Source organism: Nomascus leucogenys, chromosome 16, assembly GCF_006542625.1.
Source record: "Nomascus leucogenys isolate Asia chromosome 16, Asia_NLE_v1, whole genome shotgun sequence".
Lineage (NCBI taxonomy): Eukaryota > Metazoa > Chordata > Mammalia > Primates > Hylobatidae > Nomascus > Nomascus leucogenys.
The window spans coordinates 15,574,853-15,588,281 of record NC_044396.1 but is presented as its reverse complement, the minus strand read 5'-3'; the positions used below and the strand labels follow the sequence as shown (position 1 = coordinate 15,588,281).

At 36.9% G+C, this 13,429-nt stretch overlaps 1 long non-coding RNA gene across 1 annotated transcript in view; it reads right to left on the bottom strand.

Annotated features, from left to right (window-relative positions):
• Positions 1-8,611: 8,611 nt before the first annotated feature.
• LOC105737652 overlaps positions 8,612-13,429 on the bottom strand; it is a 90,110-nt gene continuing 85,292 nt past the window's right edge. The window contains exons 5-6 of the long non-coding RNA XR_004026249.1: positions 12,177-12,240; positions 8,612-8,741 (exon numbers count right to left, since the gene is read on the bottom strand). This is a non-coding gene — a long non-coding RNA (uncharacterized LOC105737652). The remainder of the gene's footprint in view (positions 8,742-12,176; positions 12,241-13,429) is intronic.

Here is a 13,429-nt window from a genome sequence, read left to right as displayed (position 1 = left end):
TCATCATCATCATTATTGCTCCTAAAACTTGAATAAGTATTTTTTTATTTTTTATTTTAATTTATTTTTTTATTTATTTAATTTTATTATACTTTAAGTAGTAGAGTACATGTGCACAACATGCAGGTTTGTTACATGGGTATACATGTGCCATGTTGGTTCTCATTGTTCATTTCCCACCTATGGGTGAGAATATGCGGTGTTTGGTTTCCTGTCCTTGTGACAGTTTGCTCAGAATGATGGTTTCCAGCTTCATCCATATCCCTGCAAAGGACATGAACTCTTCCATTTTTATGGCTGCATAGTATTCCGTGATGTGTAGGTGCTATATTTTCTTAATCCAGTCTGTCGTTTATGGACATTTGGGTTGGTTCCAAGTCTTTGCTATTGTGAATAGTGCCACAGTAAATATATGTGTTCATGTGTCTTTATAGTAGCATGATTTATAATCCTTTGGGTATATACCCAGTAAAGGCATTGCTGGGTCAAATGGTATTTCTAGTTCTAGATCCTTGAGGAATCGCCACACTGTCTTCCACAATGGTTGAATTAGTTTACACATCCACCTACAGTGTAAAAGCATTTCTATTTCTTCACATCCTCTCCAGCATCTGTTTTTTCCTGACTTTTTACTGATTGCCATTCTAACTCATGTGAGATGGTATCTCACTGTGGTTTTGATTTGCATTTCTCTGATGACCAGTGGTGATGAGCAATTCTTCATGTGTCTGTTGGCTGCATAAATGTTTTCTTTTGAGAAGTGTCTGTTCATATCTTTGCCCATTTTTTGATGGGGTAGTTTTTTTCTTGTAAATTTGTTTAAGTTCTTTGTAGATTCTGGATATTAGCCCTTTGTCAGACAGGTAGATTGCAAAAATTTTCTTCCATTCTGTAGGTTGCCTGTTCACTGTGATGGTAATTTCTTTTGCTGTGCAGAAGCTCTTTAGTTTAATTAGATCCCATTTGTCTCTTTGGCTTTTGTTGCCATTGCTTTCGGTGTTTTAGTCACGAAGCCCTTGCCCATGCCTATGTCCTGAAGGGTACTGCCTAGGTTTTCTTCTAGGGTTTTTATGGTTTTAGGCCTAACATTTAAGTCTTTAATCCATCTTGAATTAATTTTTGTATGACGTGTAAGAAAGAGACCCAGTTTCAGCTTTCTACATATGGCTAGCCAGTTTTCCCAGCACCATTTATGAAGTAGGGAATCCTTTCCCCATTTCTTGGTTTTGTCAGGTTTGTCAAAGATCAGATTGTTGTAGATGTGTGGTGTTATTTTTGAGGCCTCTGTTCTGTTCCATTGGTCTATATCTCTGTTTTGGTACCAGTACCATGCTGTTTTGGTTACTGTAGCCTTGTAGTATAGTTTGAAGTCAGGTAGCATGATGCCTCCAACTTTGTTCATTTTGCTTAGGATTGTCTTGGCAATGCAGGCTCTTTTTTGGTTCCACGTGAACTTTCAAGTAGTTTTTTCCAATTCTGTGAAGAAAGTCATTGGTACCTTGATGGAGATGGCATTGAATCTATAAATTACCTTGGGCAGTATGGCCATTTTCACAATATTGATTCTTCCTATCCATGAGCATGGAATGTTCTTCCATTTGTTTGTGTCCTCTTTTATTTCATTGTGTAGTGGTTTGTAGTTCTCCTAGAAGAGGTCCTTCACATCCCTTGTAAGTTGATTCCTAGGTATTTTATTCTGTTTGTAGCAATTGTGAATGGGAGTTCATTCATGATTTGGCTCTCCGTTTGTCTGTTATTGGTGTATAGGAATGTTTGTGGTTTTTGCACATTGATTTTGTATCCTGAGACTTTGTTGAAGTTGCTTGTCAGCTTAAGGAGCTTTTGGGCTGAGACAATGGGATTTTCTAAATATACAATCATGTCATCTGAAAACAGGGACAATTTGACTTCCTCTTTTCCTAATTTAATACCCTCTATACCTTCTATTTCTTTCTCTTGCCTGCTTGCTCTGGCCAGAACTTCCAACACTATGTTGAATAGGAGTGGTGAGAGAGGGCATACTTGTCTTGTGCCAGTTTTCAAAGGGAATGTTTCTAGTTTTTGCCCATTCAGTATGATATTGGCTGTGAGTTTGTGATAAATGGCTCTTATTATTTTGAGATATGTTCCATCCATACCTAGTTTATTGAGAGTTTTTAGCATGAAGCGCTGTTGAATTTTGTTGAAGGCCTTTTCTGCATCTATTGAGATAATCATGTGGTCTTTGGTTCTGTTTATGTGATGGATTATGTTAATTGATTTGTGTATGTTGAACCAGCCTTGCATCCCAGGGATGAAGCCCACTTGATCGCGGTGGATAAGCTTTTTGATGTGCTGCTGGATTCGGTTGGCCAGTATTTTATTGAGGATTTTCGCATAGATGTTCATAAGGGATACTGGTCTAAAATCCTCTTTTTTTGTTGTGTCTTTGCCAGGCTTTGGTATCAAGATGATGCTGGCCTCATAAAATGAGTTAGGGAGGATTCCCTCTTTTTCTATAGATTGGAATAGTTTCAGAAGGAATGGTATCAGCTCCTCTTTGTACTTCTGCTAGAATTTGGCTATGAAACCGTCTGGTCCTGGCCTTTTTTTGGTTGGTAGGCTATTAATTATTGCCTCAATTTCAGAGCCTGTTACTGGTCTATTCAGAGATTCAACTTCTTCCTGGTTTAGTCTTGGGAGGGTGTATGTGGCCAGGAATTTATCCATTTCTTCTAGATTTTCTAGTTTATTTGCATAGAGGTGTTTATAGTATTCTCTGATGGTAGTTTGTATTTCTGTGGGATCAGTGGTGATATCCCCTTTGTCATTTTTTATTGCATCTATCTGATTCTTCTTTCTTTTATTCCTTACTAGTTTTGCTAGTGGTCTATCAATTTTGTTGATCTTTTCCAAAAACTAGCTCCTGGATTCATTGATTTTTTGAAGGGTTTTTTGTGTCTCTATATCCTTCAGTTCTGCTCTGATCTTAGTTATTTCTTGCCTTCTGCTAGCTTTTGAATGTGCTTGTTCTTGCTTCTCTAGTTCTTTTGATTGTGATGTTAGCATGTTGATTTTAGATCTTTCCTGCTTTCTATTGCGGGCATTTAGTGCTATAAATTTCCCTCTACACACTGCTTTAAATGTGTCCCAGACATTCTGGTAGGTTGTGTCTTTGTCCTCATTGATTTTAAAGAACATCTTTATTTCTGCCTTCATTTCGTTATGTACCCAGTAATCATTCAGGAGCACGTTGTTCAGATTCCATGTAGTTGTGTGGTTTTGAGTGAGTTTCTTAGTCTTAAGTTCTAATTTGATTGCACTGTGGTCTGAGAGACAGTTTGTTGTGATTTCTATTCTTTTACATTTGCTGAGGAGTGCTTTACTTCCAACCAAGTGGTCAATTTTGGAATAAGTGTGATGTGGTGCTGAGAAGAATGTATATTCCATTGATTTGGGGTGGAGAGTTCTGTAGATGTCTATTAGATCTGCTTGGTGCAGAACTGAGTTGAAGTCCTGGATATCCTTGTTAACTTTTTGTCTCATTGGTCTATCTTATATTGACAGTGGGGTGTTAAAGTCTCCCATTATTATTGTGTGGGAGTCTAAGTCTCTTTGTAGGTCTCTAAGGACTTGCTTTATGAATCTGGGTGCTCCTGTATTGGGTTCATATCTATTTAGGACAGTTAGTTCTTCTTGTTGAATTTATCCCTTTACCATTATGTAATGGCCTTCTTTGTCTCTTTTGATCTTTGTTGATTTAAAGTCTGTTTTATTAGAGACTAGAATTGCAACACCTGCTTTTCTTTGCTTTCCATTTGCTTGGTAGATCTTCCTCCATCCCTTTATTTTGAGTCTGTGTGTGTCTCCGCACATGAGACCTGAATACAGCACACTGATGGGTCTTGACTATCCAATTTGCCAGTCTGTGTCTTTTAATCGGGGCATTTAGTCCATTTACATTTAAGGTTAATATTATTATGTGTGAATTTAATCCCGTCATTTTGATGTTAGCTGGCTATTTTGCCTGTTAGTTGATGCAGTTTCTTCCTAGCATCGATGGTCTTTACAATTTGGCATGTTTTTGCAGTGGCTGGCACCAGTTGTTCCCTTCCATGTTTAGTGCTTCCTTCAGGAGCTCTTGTAACGCAGGCTTGGTGGTGACAAAATCTCTCAGCATTTGCTTGTCTGTAAAGGAATTTATTTCTTCTACACTTCTGAAGCTTAGTTTGTCCGGATATGAAATTCTAGGTTGAAAATTGTTTTCTTTAAGAATGTTGAATATTGGCCCCCACTCTCTTCTGGCTTGTAGAGTTTCTGCTGAGAAATCCACTGTTAGTCTGATGGGCTTCCCTTTGTGGGTAACCCGACCTTTCTCTCTGGCTGCCCTTAACATTTTTTTCCTTCATTTCAACCTTGGTGAATCTGATGATTATATGTCTTGGGGTTGCTCTTCTTGAAGAGTATCTTTGTGGTGTTCTCTGTATTTCCTAAATTTGAATGTTGACCTGCCTTGCTAGGTTGGGGAAGTTCTGGATAATATCCTGAAGATTGTTTTCCAATTTGGTTCCATTCTCCCCATCACTTTCAGGTACATCAATCAACCGTAGATTTGGTCTTTTCACATAGTCCCATATTTCTTGGAGGCTTATTCATTTCTTTTTACTCTTTTTTCTCTAAACTTCTCACTTTGTTTCATTAATTTGATCTTCAATCACTGATACCCTTTCTTCCACTTGATCAAACTGGCTACTGAAACTTGTGCATGCATCACGTTGTTCTCGTGCCACGGTTTTCAGCTCCATCAGTTCATTTAAGGTCTTCTCTACACTGTTTATTCTAGTTAGCCATTCATCTAATCTTTTTTTCAGGGTTTTTAGCTTCCTTGCTATGGGTTTCAACATCTTCCTTTAGCTCAGAGAAGTTTGAAATTACCAACCTTCTAAGGCCTACTTGTGTCAACTTGTCAAAGTCATTCTCCTTCCAGCTTTGTTTTGTTGCTGGCGAGGAGCTGCGATTCTTCAGAGGAGAAGAGGCACTCTGGTTTTTAGAATTTTCAGTTTTTCTGCTCTGGTTTCTCCCCAGCTTTGTGGTTTTATCTACCTTTGGTCTTTGTTGTTGCTGACCTACAGATGGGGTTTTGGTGTGGATGTCTTTTTTGTTGATGTTGATGCTATTCCTTTTTGTTTGTTAGTTTTCCTTCTAACAGTTTGGTCCTTCAACTGCAGGTCGGTTGGAGTTTGCTGGACATCCATTCCAGACACTGTTTGCCTGGGTATTACCAGCGGAGGCTTCAGAACAAATATTGCAGAACAGCAAATATTGCAGAACAGCAAATATTGCTGCCTGACCTTTCCTCTGGAAGCTTCATCCCAGAGGGGCACCCATCTGTATGAGGTGTCAGTCGGCCCCTACTGGGAGACGTCTCCCAGATAGGCTACACGAGGGGTCAGGGACCCACTTGAGGAGGCAGTCTGACCGTTCTCAGAGCTCAAACACTGTGCTGGGAGAACCACTCGTTTCTTCAGAGATGTCAGACAGGGACATTTAAGTCTGCAGAAGTTTCTGTTGCCCTTTTTTAGGCTGTGCCCTGCCCCCAGAGGTGGAGTCAACAGAGGCAGCAGGCCTTGGTGAGCTGCAGTGGGCTCCACCCAGTTCGAGCTTTCCAGCCTGCTTTGTTTACCTAATCAAGCCTCAGCAATGGTGGACACACTGCCCCCTGCCAGGCTGCTGCCTCACAGGTCGATCTCAGACTGCTGCACTAGCAGTGAGTGAGGCTTTGTGGGTACGGGACCCACAGAGCCAGGTGCAGGATATAATCTCCTGGTGTGCCATTTGCTAAGATCATTGGAAAAGCACAGTATTTAGGCGAGAATGTCCTATTTTTCCAGGAACAGTCTGTCATGGCTTCCCTTGGCTAGGAAAGGGAAATCTCCAACCCCTTGTGCTTCCCAGGTGAGGTGATGCTCCGCCCTGCTTCAGCTTGCCCTCCGTGGGCTGCACCTGCTTTCCAACCAGTCCTAGTGAGATGAACCAGGTACCTCAGTTGGAAATGCAGAAATCACCCATCTTCTGCGTCCATCATGCTGGGAGCTGCAGACCGGAGCTGTTCCTATTCAGCCATCTTGGAACAGACCTTGAATAAGTATTTCTTTACTTTGTGCTTAAGTCTACATTATTATATTCCCCACCTGTTGGTCCAGTTCTGTTTAACAGCAATGCTTTATGGTTTTAGAGTATTTGACAGTTTCACCATGTGCTTTTACATCATCACATTAGGATTTACTGAACTTTGTCATATGGTTTCCCTTGGCCACCTTCAGTTCTTCTTTGGCCTTATAATAGATTGGAATTAGAGATAGAGATGACTTAAGGTGGTTACGGTAGGATTAAGTTGCAATTGTCAATAAAGGAGGAAACAAGAAATATTAAGCACAAAAGCACAGATATCTGAAGCCATTCAGTGTGGGGGAAAGGAGCAAGCATCTAAATGTTAATTACACTATTATACTTCTGTATAATATAATTGATGTGCATAATGATGACCTTACTTATTCAAAAAAGCCATTAAAATATATAGATATTCTGTTTTCTAAAGCAGAAACTTTTTAAAGGCTAAGATTGACCAACAAAATATGTTTGATGAGTAGACTTGGAGGTAAAAATCCAGTACAGTACAGAAGGCAGAAAAGTAGAATTGTTCTTGGTGTGGTAGTGGAGATAAAGACTCTAATTACACCCATCTAACTTGATAAAGACCTAATTTGACATCCGTGTTGCACAGGAAGGGTTGTCCAGAACCTTAGAAAATGATGCAGAGCAAAGCATCAGATTAATTTTACATCAAAATATTTAAAATACAGTTTGGTGTATTAAGGGGTATATTATCTGGGGAAAAATCTCTCCTACAGAAAATTGTAATCCTTCACAATTTTAGATAAATAAGGTTTAACTCTTTTTTTAAAAGTAGGAAATTTTCTCAAATGTCATTTTTAATTATTATAGAACAATTTTACTGACATTCAAAGAAGCATTAATTTCATGGGAGAACCTCAAATAAAATTCCTTTATTCCCACCTTATAAAACATCCTTTCTGTGCGAAGTATATCCCTACCTAAGAAGTATGCATTACTGGTCTCTTGAAACACATTGTCAGCTAATATCAGAACATTTTGCTCTAGCTACTAGCTTTTAAATGTTTTCTTTGTTCATGAACCCAAAAGCAAGTCTAATAAATATGAGTTTTCAAGCAAAGAACAAAGAATTAAGTAGTAAACTAAAAATTACAAATTAAAATTAAGGGTGATATCAGTATAGACAAAAAGAAAAATTAATTGATAGATAAAGATCCTCAGGGCTTCCAAAGAAGTCCAGTCAGTCAGCATGATACACATACAAGTTTTACAAACATAATTTCTTTTTTTTATTACCTAGAAACATTAGGATTTACTTTCTTGACTGTAATAATTGCGTGCAGTTAATTATAAATGAAACAGAAGTGTTGGTAATATTAGAGACTTGTACTCTGCATAAAACTGGAAATTACTGCTATTACTCTTGGTTGCTAGAGAATATTAGGTCATAGATGCTAATTAGCAGTTCATAGCCCTCCTACAGGGGGGAAATCTCATTACCATATGAAACTGTGTTGGTTGCCAAACCCAACACTCATAGCACTCTGATCATTTTTGTTTGAACAATTATAAGGTATGATAAAACTAAAGATCAACTTTGCTGTGTGTGAGCAGGACCATGAAGGCTAATACACACAGTCTCATGTTTGCTCACTAGTTTAAGAAAAACAGCCATATTACACTTTGAGCCTCCCAGTCGGTGTGTGGGAACTGATTAAAAACAAAAAGACAGAAGTTTTCATCATTACAAAGCACAAACAACAGGATCTCCCACCAAAAATATGCTCTCAAAACAACAAAAAAAGAAGAAACAAAAATATTGTGGGATGGGAGAGAAATTGAAATGGTTCTAGGACCTCTCTAATGGTTAATTTATTATATAGGTTCATATATATGTATATACACACTCACACACATGACCAGACCTGACTCTATCTATATTTGTATTTATACAGATACATATAACTTATGTATCTATATCAGATAGATAGATAGATAGATGATATAGATAGATAGATAGATAGATAGATAGATAGATGATAGACAGATAGATAGATAATAGAGTCTTTTTAACATAGTCCAATACTTTAAAAAGATGACATTTCTTTGGCTTATTTTGGTACTTTGTTTTTTTAAAGAGAATTTAAAAGCTACAGTGTATTACAGTATTTCCATTTATTCCAATGTACATGTACTTTTATTGACACATAATCATTTGAAGAAAGGTATTGCAAGAAGGAGGAACGTATTAAAACTACAACCTGCATTTAGTTATTTCTACTAAAGCAAGAGAAATCAGATAATGCATAAATCCTGGCTGCTTAGTCAAATTAGGTTTTATATTGAAATATAAACTACATTTGTAGTGAAAAAGAATATTAAATTCTTTATATTTATATCCTGGGATACACATGGCCATGCACACCAATATATATACACAAACACTAGTGGCCGAAGAAGTGTCCTTAATGAGTGAGACAAGAAACCTAGGAATAAATCAGAGCCACAGGAATATATATAGATTCTTTATTTGTAAAAAGGTACATTCATTTCTGGTCAGTGTAATAACATGCCCCACTTTTAATTGGCTTCTTTTCTCTTCCCAGAAATGGTATATCCATTTTCACCTGTGGAAGTAAAATTAATTAAAGGAGCAATAGCTTGTAAAAATTGGAAGAGTAAATCTTTCTCCTCTGTATTGTATCAAAGGTTCCACGTGTTACAAAGTGCCTTTGCCCTCCTCCTAAGCTCTTGCCAAGGCTTAAACGTAGTCTAGAATCCAATATAAATGGACTCTGAGTTCATTACACAAAGGAAAGAAAGAATTGGGGCTCTGGTGAGAATTAGTGAGGAACACAAACCAACTCTGTCCTGAATGAGCAGAAGACAGGAGATGGGAGGAAGGAGAGAGCTAGGAGCATCTTGTTTTAATTTACACACTTCAACCTTGTGAGAAGAGAATTATCTTCTTGGATGTCTTGAACTGAATCAAATCTCTGTTATGTGCGTCTTATTGCCAAATATTCTGACCCATTGTCCCCATGAAACACTTTAGACTGTGCTACAACTTCTGCTTGAAAATATGCTGCTGCTAAGATGGCTTGTGGCCATCAGCTATGGGCACCTGGCAGTAGAATACGGGAATGTCAGTATTTCATTTTGTTTTATTTCATAATAATACATGTCAATTGAAAAAAATCATTAGAAAATTCAGTAGGGGAAAATATCTCAATTTCTATAACAGAAATAATTATATATTTTGTTAACATTTTGTTCTGTGTTTGCCTGCCTCTACATATCTATCTGTCTATAAACAACTATTGCAACAGCTTATATTTGTAATTTATTGTTTACAGTATTTTCAAATTTTGGTCCTCACAAAAATGTGGGACGTAAGAATCCTATACAATTGTGTGCTTGTGTGTATATGTGTGTGTGTGTGTGTGTGTGTGTGTGTGTATTTATCATCCTACTCTAACAACTGCCCCACCTGTTCCATCAAAAGCAAAGGTTAATTACATTTCTGTGGAGCTATCCAGCATAAGGCTACTTTTCTCCCACTAAATTACAACAAGAGTAAATTAGAGGTTTTCAGAACTTCACGGTTTTGATTGATGAATTCATTAATTCACCTTTTCAAAGGGAGGGCTCATGTTTTAAATATTTTATGTACAATTTGCATATTGGCATTTTTAAGGGCTTTTAAAAAAATCAGACGTGCTTAAGAGAAAAGTCAAACTTATCACCTTGGAGCCCAGATGCCTTTGTAATGCACAGAGCAAGAGGCAGGGTTAAGTCTTCCTTGTCTTTCTCTTCCCTGAAAATTAGTCTGTCCTGGGCAGCTCCTTCGGCTGCTTGTATTGTTCCTTTAAATATGGTTAAAGAGATATTAGAGTTCCATTACCCAAAGTGAGATTCTCTTTGCATCAGGGTAGATATGGACACTATCCAACAGAGGTTTGGCTTTTATTTCACCTTGCATATCTACATTAGCAAATACACGAAAATGGCATTTCTATTGTCTAAATGAAACCTTTCCATCCAAGTTTTATGCACTTTAATATATTCTACATCCAGTCATTGATGCACAGGTACCTCTCTATACTGGCAAGACAACCATAGGTGCCTGTGAACTCTGCTTCTGACAGATAGTCTTGCAGTTATTGAACTAATTATCTCTGATTTAAGGAAACATGAATCATTTGTATACACATAATGTGACATCAGAGAAATAGTAAAAGAAGTAGTAGAAACTGGATGTAATAATCAGTGCCATTGTTTTTTTCTCTCACTAAAGCTTCCAATGTAATACTCTATGCCCCCTCAACACCCCCAATACCTTTTAACTTATTTGGGCTACTTTTGAGAATTCATGAAAAAACAAAGCCATTACAAAAGGTTTGTTCAGTTTTTTCCTCAGTTGACCAGAATTAACCCTGATTTTTAAAAAAATAGAGATAGAGCAAAAGAGAGGTGGGCAATCAACGTGATTCGTTGATGGTGTGCAAAATTACCATTTAGTCTTCCATCTAAGATCAGATGGGGTAGACAGAAATGGGTATGCACATACACATCCTGGCACAAATTCCAAGACAAGTCATATAAAACAGACTTTATTTAAAAACATCTTACAAATAAAAGAGGAGCCTTATTTTAATCCCCTACCTGCTTATTGCAACCTCAACCCAAACTGGTTCACACATGCAGAATATTAGGCAGGGATCAAGTGTAATGACCTAGGTTTTCAGGACATCGAAGAAAGAACTGTTAATGTATATGGAGTTTCATCCTTATTAAAATCTGAGGCAATATTTATGCCTTTCTCTGTTGGTGAGTCCATCCTATTGCTGCACACAACGGCATGTTCTTGGCCTCATTCTCAGTCCTTAATTTGTACTTGAAAAATATGTACATGTTGAGCCAGATGCTTGCAGTGCCTAAGGTAACTCTCTAATAAATTAGGCACTTGAGAAAACAGAATTAACCCTTTCACCAAGAGTTCTGCATAGAGACCCACTTCGCTTTACATAATGCATTGTCTACAAATTTAACTCAACCAAAAATGTAATTAGAATTTACTGTAATTTTACATACAGTATGATATTTTTAATGCTTACAAAACTGCTTTTTTTTATAAAAACTTTTTTTTTTTCAAATAACGCTAGGAATTTGTCTACTGGGCAAAGCTACATACTTCTAAAATGAAAAATATCTGTCCTGGGGAGAAAAATCAACTATGTTTCCCAAACGTGCCCCATACTGTTTTTAATCCACAACATTAACATAATTCACACCTGAGGCATTAGAAGGCTAATCATTAATTGCAAAAAGAGTGTTTAAAGCAAAGTTCTACATGTCTTATCGATATGTCTATTTTATTTTAATTCAGAAAAACTTAATTATTGGGTTATTGAAAGTGCTGCATTTCTACTTTTCTTTTAAAGGTTGAAGATAGTCCGTCCTTTCCTTCATGTTCTCTCTTTAGTTCAAATGACTGAATGTTCTTTGAAAATATTGGCTTCACGTGCAACTAATCTAAGCTGTTTATAACCTTAGTGTGTTTGAGTCACACTTTTAATACTTAAATGTTTGGCAGAATACTTGAAGGGATAAAAGACTCAAAACAGCACTGAATGAATCAGTAATAATTACAATACAATGGTAATTACAGAACAACAACATAGCAGAATGTCTCTACAAGCATTCTAATTGCACACTTCACTTGGTTATCCTTTTGCACCATGCTGAGTTTTTGAGTAGGGCCATCTCTAGCCCCAATCCATTTAACATACTCATGAAGCAAAGTTCTTTTGTGTTCCAGCAAATTTGCAGCAAGTTATATACATCACTCTATCTCTTCAACCTTCTGATGGAAACTTCTATACTTACTATATCAACATAGGTATAGCAAAGAAAAGCTTTGCCCATTGAGCTCAATCTGATGTTTACATTAGAAATGTTGTGGGAATAAACATTGTGTCTTAGGAATCTAATTGACTCTCTGACCTGGTCAACCTCTTGAGAAACCTCAAAATTCTTAACGTCTGAATGAGCATATTTACCTTACACAGTCACAAGCCTTCTTCTCTGTTGGGGTGGGTGAAGACAGTGGGTGAGAATTCAGTCCTGTAAAGAATTTCATGAGATGTTGAAATTTCAGCAGATAACTTTTTCACTGGACAAAATCTTGCCACTCGGTCATCCTTCCCTGTTTCTATGTTATACACCACCACCCTGCTTTCTCCTTTATGTCAAGTTTTTATTCCTTATAGCACTTTTATAAGCTAATAATCATGTGTTGTATTTATTCTCATATGTTCCTTTTTAAACTAAGTCTAATTTGTCCTTCTTTTGTTGTCATGAACATCCACCCCTTCACAGACTGTTGAATCCATTTAAAATAAGATTATCTGCCAGGTGCAAATAAACTTGTGGCCCCACACCCCCTGCAAAAAGAAAGTCTTTTTTTCCAAATTTCTTCAATATTATGGTTACCAAACATAGTCACATTAAAAATATCAGTTCAAGGATGACATAATAGCAAGATTTTGAAGACCATTTTTTACCGTAGCTGCATGTATTTTTCACATCTTGGAGTTTCCTTTCTGTTCAGCATAAAACTGAATATTCTTTGGTGTAAGAATATAAACCAGACTTACATGTGTCCCCAAATGAAACATTCACTGCTCAATTCTGAATTTGCTAAGACACAAAATTTTAGCCTAGAATTATAACACACAAGTTAACAAATTCAACTTGCATCTCAGTAAATACTTCTTGTGTCATAGACATGACGTGATGCATTTCTAAGAAGCAAATGTAAAGGGAAATTATTGTTTAAAAATCAGTGTTTCAAATATAGGTATGTGAAATTTAAAATTGGAAACATTTAACAACCATCCATTTAGGATAGTTTCAATGGTCTTTGGATTTAGTTTTACCAATAGAAAAAAAAGTTGTGGTAAAAACTTCTCAAGGTTAGAAATGTACCTTGGCATGACAACACAAGGCAAAATATATAACATTATCTAACAGCTTCTGAATTTTAAGCCCAACAATGACATGTACATGTTACTATGGGTAAGTCACTTTACCAGTCAAAATTTGCTCTTTCCATCGCTAAATTGTGGTGGTGAAACCCAAATGTCTGCCCACATTTCAGAGGATCAAAGTGACTTAATGCACATGGATAGGCCTTAAAATCACAATCAGCATGCAAATACAAATGATTACTATTATTCAGCAATAAAATTAATGCATATCAAAAAATACTCATGTGGGGTTGTATTTCAATATACCAATTCTGTTAAAATAC